This window comes from Drosophila arizonae, chromosome X (genome assembly GCF_054131065.1).
Source record: "Drosophila arizonae isolate 15081-1271.41 chromosome X, UAZ_ARI_1.0, whole genome shotgun sequence".
In the NCBI taxonomy this organism is placed as follows: Eukaryota; Metazoa; Arthropoda; class Insecta; order Diptera; family Drosophilidae; genus Drosophila; species Drosophila arizonae.
The window spans coordinates 30,907,606-30,913,612 of NC_142927.1; positions in this window are offsets into that span (position 1 = coordinate 30,907,606).

Sequence of the window (6,007 nt, forward strand, 5' to 3'; positions counted from 1 at the left end):
CTGCAGCAGTGAATCTATTTGAGTTTTGCCAACGCCACTTGCAGAAGTGAGGTGGCGTAGTGTGTTAGCTGCATGACGCTCGATCGAAAAGTCGCGGTTCGAATCCCGATCGATGCAACTGATGTTATTTTTTTTTAATTTTTTCAAAATATTTTAAATATTTTATTAAATGAGTTTGGTATTTTATTTATATTTTTAAATACATCGAAATTGAAATTTCAGCCATACTAAATGGGCATCTTTATTTGTTGGGTTCAGGGTAGTATCTAGTCGAGCACTCTCGACTAGAGTTTTCTTACTTGTTTTATAAAAATGTTTCCTTCCCTGCTATCAATGCCTATTAAGCCTATTTATGTGTACAAATACATAAATAGATGGCTGACGCATATAAATACCGCAATATGGGCACTATAAATGCCGATTGACACGCCCCTAGTGGCCGTAGACTCCTCATTTTTGGCCAGTTCTTAGAACGATTAACTGGTAACCTAAATTTGAATTCTTACGCTCAAAAATGTGAAAATTACAGCGTATTTTTCGATATGGCACGCCCCTAAAGAGGCTTAAAAATTATTTTGGGGCATCGATAGAGGAGACTACCAGTAACTTAACTATCCGAATTTGAAGCTTCTAGCTCTTAAACTGTAGCTGTAAAGCATTTTTTACGGTATTAGAGCGAAACTTAACTACTAAATTGTTGATGGGATGTGAATGAGTATTCCGCAGTCGGCAACGCGCGACTGTAACGTTCTTACTTGTTTTTTATTCGCACGATGCTTGCGGGACGGCCGTAAAGCATTGCTTCGCAAGTACTATGCACTACCTTAGCCTGGCACAGCTCTTCTTATTTTCTCGTCCCTGCGGAGCTCCATCATGACTGTGGCCGCAAAGGTGCTTTTTAGTTCTCAAGCTACCGCCGATTCCAGCATGGCGTTGACAATGTTGGCCGTTCGGATGAGGCGGCCTCTTCTAGATGACGCCACTCCTCTAGGAACCGTTCACAGTCGAATATGACTTGTTTGGCGCCTTCCACCTGCCCTCGTCCGCACCAAGGGCATTCGTCAGTTTCCTCGTGGCCAAAACGTTTCAAGTAGCTACGAAAGCATCCATGTCCCGAGAGAATATGCGAGAGATAAAACCTCCCTGTGTTTGCGGGCTACCCATGGTTCAAGCTCCGGGATGAGCGTCTACGTCCACCGTCCTTTTGTTGAGGTATTCCACGTTCCTTGCCATCCTGCAATGCTGTTCAACGGCTTCGGCGACCAAGTCCTCCAGTAGCACCATGCCGGCTATGACGAGCATCGCGGCATCGGGGACAGTCCTAAAAGCGCAGCTGACTCTGATTGTGCTCAGTCTGTAGCTGACGCAAATGCTCCGCCTGTAGCTCGCCGTTGGACCTAATGACGCTCGTTAAAAGGAGATGTCGTTGCTGTTTTGGTCCCCGCGTATTAAGCATAATCCTTGAGAGAGCTCTACAGGGATCAGCAGCCTTTATACGTATATATTTTTTGCGAGTGCTGACTAGGACGACTCTCGTTCTGTGCGCCGCTAGCTCGAGTCCAGCTCCTGTCAACCAGTTTCGGATGCGACTGATACTTTCGCTGCACATATCCTCTGTATCTTTAAGCTCCTTGCCTATGGCGACGACGGCCACATCATCAGCAAAGCCAATGGTGTGCGCACCTGCTGGTACTTTCAAGCGTACTTCTCAGTTTGCTTCTGATCGTCGCCGCGTACGGTTGTGTTTTTACTGTCGCGCATCATCGCTGTGAATTGTATTTTATTGCCCGCAATAAAATACAGTCTCGTCGTGACTGCTGACAAGCACACAGCTGACTTGAAACTCATCTTGTGATTTTCTGTTAATTCGTGAATTAAAAATTGTTACAAAGCCGCGTTAGTGGCAAAAGAATAACTTGTACAGTGTCTCTTTAAAGACACGGTGAAGACAATAATACTCGGCATTTCGCAAATTAATTATAATAAATATTAAATAATAAAGGTTAAGTGCAATTTTTCGGTCGGGCTCCGGCCGCTTGACAGCGACCGCCTGTCAAAATCAGCTGTTCACTGGTTGGTGTCCATGGAAGTCGCACTGGCTGGTTGTTGTCCAAAGAAGGTTAACAATCAGCAGTGTTGCATACTCTTGGGCAGTCGCAAATTTGGCAACAACAAATTTGTGAATCTTGCTCAGAATGGATGGAGGCTCAACTAATCAATCCCAGCTTAATATCAAGCAGGACAGGACTGAGAGGATGAGGAATATAGCTGGTGCGACGCCTTCAGAGCTGCGCACCCGACTGGCCGAAGAGCAATTAAAAGCAATGCAAGCGGCAAAAAGTAGAGTGGGTTTGGTTCGAACAAGCACAAGCACCATTACTACGAGCACCCTAACATTTTCTAATGCTAGCTGCACTGCTAGCTATACTACTGGGAGCATATGTTCTACTGCCCTTGTTTCTAGCGCCGCATCTCCTTGCGCAAGTGTGGCTGCTAGCCCTTCACAAAAAAAAGACTGCACTTTCCAATCTACTAAGCTGGCTCCCTCGAAAAAGCATAAAAAAGCGGACAAACTGTCAAAAACAATCCGCAAAATGAACCCAGCCCAACTTAGCGTAAATGTTGGGAGCCTAACCAAAAGCTCTGCTCCTCGGCAGCTAATTATAGCAATCGCTTCGCAGCTCTGGCTGAAGAAGCCGAAGCCCTAATGGATATGGACGAAAAAGTTCAAGAAAGGGAAAATGAGAGCAACCGTCAGGAGGAACAGGAAAATCAAATACCTAAGCCTCCAGCTATTTGCGTGCCGCAGGTTAATAATATGATCAAATTTGAGACAGCGTTAAGCTTTGTTATCCCGGATACCGAGTATGAAATACGCACATCCAGATCTGGAATCTCGCGTATTTATACAAAGAACTTAAACGCATTTAGATCTGTCGTTGACATATTATCCAAGCAAAATTGTCAATTTTGGCATCATCAACTAAAAGAAAATACACCATATAGAGTGGTCATTAAAGATTTACACCCCAACGTCTCAAAACATCGAATTGAACGCGCTTTTACTGACCGGAACCTCACAGTACTGAACATCTACTGTCCCAGGAAACGAGACTGGCGCAATATTGAGATCAATGAAGAGGATGATGACGAATTGAATGATGCTAAAACAAGACAAAGCATGTTTTTTGTTAATTTACAGAAGACGCCAAATGTTGCAGAGGCTTTTAAAATAACTCATATTGGAACGCACAGAGTTACAATATTAAAAGCAAAACACAACAGGGAAATAGTCCAGTGCTTCAGATGCCCAGACTACGGACACACGAAAAATTATTGCCTCAAAAACCCAGTTTGCGGTAAATGCTCAGGTGACCATTTTAGAGAGAATTGCCAACTAAAGTCTAGTGAGACCTCCATATGTGCCAATTGTGGAGACAACCACATTTCCACCTTTAAAAGCTGCACAGTCAGAGTCAAGCTAAGCAAAAAGCTAAAGCCTGATGCCAGATTGCCCAAACATGGACTGCCAAACAATAACAATCATGCAGACATTCTGAGCTCTAGAGCGCAGTTTATTTCAAACGCCACTGTTCAGAGAGGCTTTTCTTATGCGGATAACTTCAGGCCCAAAGTAAATCAGCAAAATATTACCAGAACACAAGTGTCTAGGTCGAATGACAATGCTGATGACCGAGAATACGACAGCAAATTTATCCTTTTAGAAAAGGCAACATCAGATCTAAATTCAAGAATGGATGGAAGCAACAAAGCCTTTCGTGTCCTGGTTCAGAAGCTCATTTTAAAATGATCAATTCGAGTTTAAATATCGGATTGTGGAACGCAAGAGGATTGGCTAAAAGCAATAACGAGCTGAGATTTTTCCTTGATGCTAAATCAACACATGCGCCCAGGCCTTAAAATTTATACACCTGGATACAACCAAAACTACGCAAATCACCCCAGTGGTACAGCGAAAGGCGGATCTGTTGTGCTGATAAAATCTAACATTGTTCATGACGCCACTGAACCCATTTCAAATAATAATATTCAATCGGCTAGTTTGAGTTTAATGACAAACATCGGAAGCGTCATAATATAATCAATCTATCTTCCTCCTAACGAACCCTGGAGTGAAAATGACTTTAAGGTACTACTTCAGTCCCTGGGAAACCGGTTTATTGGAGGAGGAGACTTTGATGCAAAACACCAATGGTGGGGAAATTTGCGGAGTTGTTATCGTGGAAAGCGGCTGCAAGAGGCTATTGCAAGTGGTACGTGGCAAATCCTAGCAACCGGAAAACCAAATTTTTATTCATTCAACACCCTGCTTACTCCCTCTGCACTCGACTTTCTCATATATAATGGGTTCGCTGCTAACAAGCTATCTGTCCAGTTGCATCCTAAGCTTTCGTCGGATCATTTGCCGGTCGTAGCGACTTTGCATCAATCACCACAGCTTAGACCTATGAGGCAGTACATCCTTGCACCTGGAGCTCGCATTAATGAATTTAGGACAAACTTAGAGAGCAGAATTCATCTAAACACTCAAATAGATAGCGCGGCTGCATCATACGCGACCCCAGAATATGTACGTCATAAAAGACAGCATCATCAGGATATGCTGCCCCCAATGCTGCTTCTTTATTGCGAATGAAGAGAAGGCTGAGGAAAGAGTATTTGAGAACAGGAGATATACGCGTCCACCAAATTTATGAAAGAATTTCCAATCGCCAACAAAAAGTCCTCGCTAAAATCAAGCAACGCAGTATTGATCAAATGCTGGAAAATGCTGGCCCGGATGCGTCTTTCAACTACTCCCTATGAAAGCTCACAAGTCGTTTTAAAAAAATTGCAGCTCCAAAAGTACCGATTAAGGATACGGCAGGTAGATGGTGTTACTCCAGACAGCAAAAAGCTGATACATTTGCAGACAGCCCACAACAGCGATTCATGCCGTTCAACTACACCGACGATACTACGCGAAGAACTGTTGAGCTGCAGCTGGATATACCGTTCCAGATGACTCTGCCAGTACGGCCTGTCACACTGGAAGAAGTAATAAATATTATTAAAAATCTGAGGGTTAAAAAATCTCCTGGAGAGGATAAGCTGGATAACAGAACACTGAAGCTCCTACCCAGAAAAGCTCTCCTGTTTAAAGTGCTGATCCTAAACAGTATGCTCAGGCTGGGACACTTCCCAAATATCTGGAAGACAGCGCAAATAAAAATGATCCCAAAGCCTGGAAAGAGTCTTAGTGAAGTAGATGGGTATAGGCCAATAAGTCTTCTCCCTGCCTTAGGAAAGATGGCCGAAAGAGTAATCCTTGACCGGATCCTGCAACTTGAAGCAGTCAAACAAATAATCCCAAACTGGCAATTTGGATTCAGGAGAGGTCATGGTACTCCGGAGCAGCTTCACCGTGTGGTCAATTTTATCCTGGACGCTTTTGAACACAAGAAGTATGCAGTTGCTGTCTTTATGGACATAAGGCAAGCGTTTGACAGAGTCTGGCATGACGGATTACTATTCAAACTTAGAAGCGTTCTCACTCCACAATTGTACCAGATTGTCAGCAGCTTTCTGCGAGATAAAAGCTTTATGGTTGATGTTGATGGTATTAAATCGTCAAAAAGACCAATATGTGCAGGCGTGCCTCAAGGTAGCGTTCTCGGCCCTACCTTGTATACTCTGTTCAAATGCGCAAACGTTACGTTTACCACAAGGCGTTTAAACTGTGGTCGCATTAGCATGCAGGGCTCAACACTACCGCACAAAAGAAGCCACAAATATCTGGGCGTAGTGTTAGACAGAAGGCTTACATTCAACATGCACACCACGATGGTCAAAAAGCCTGTTTTGTCCAAAAGCGCAAAGATGTCATGGCTTCTTAAGCCGGCCAATAAATTGTCACTGTACAATAAAGCAATACTCAGCCCCATATGGAGATATGCGCTTCAAATCTATGGAATCTAAATAAAATAAGAGTTGCACAAGCAAAAAT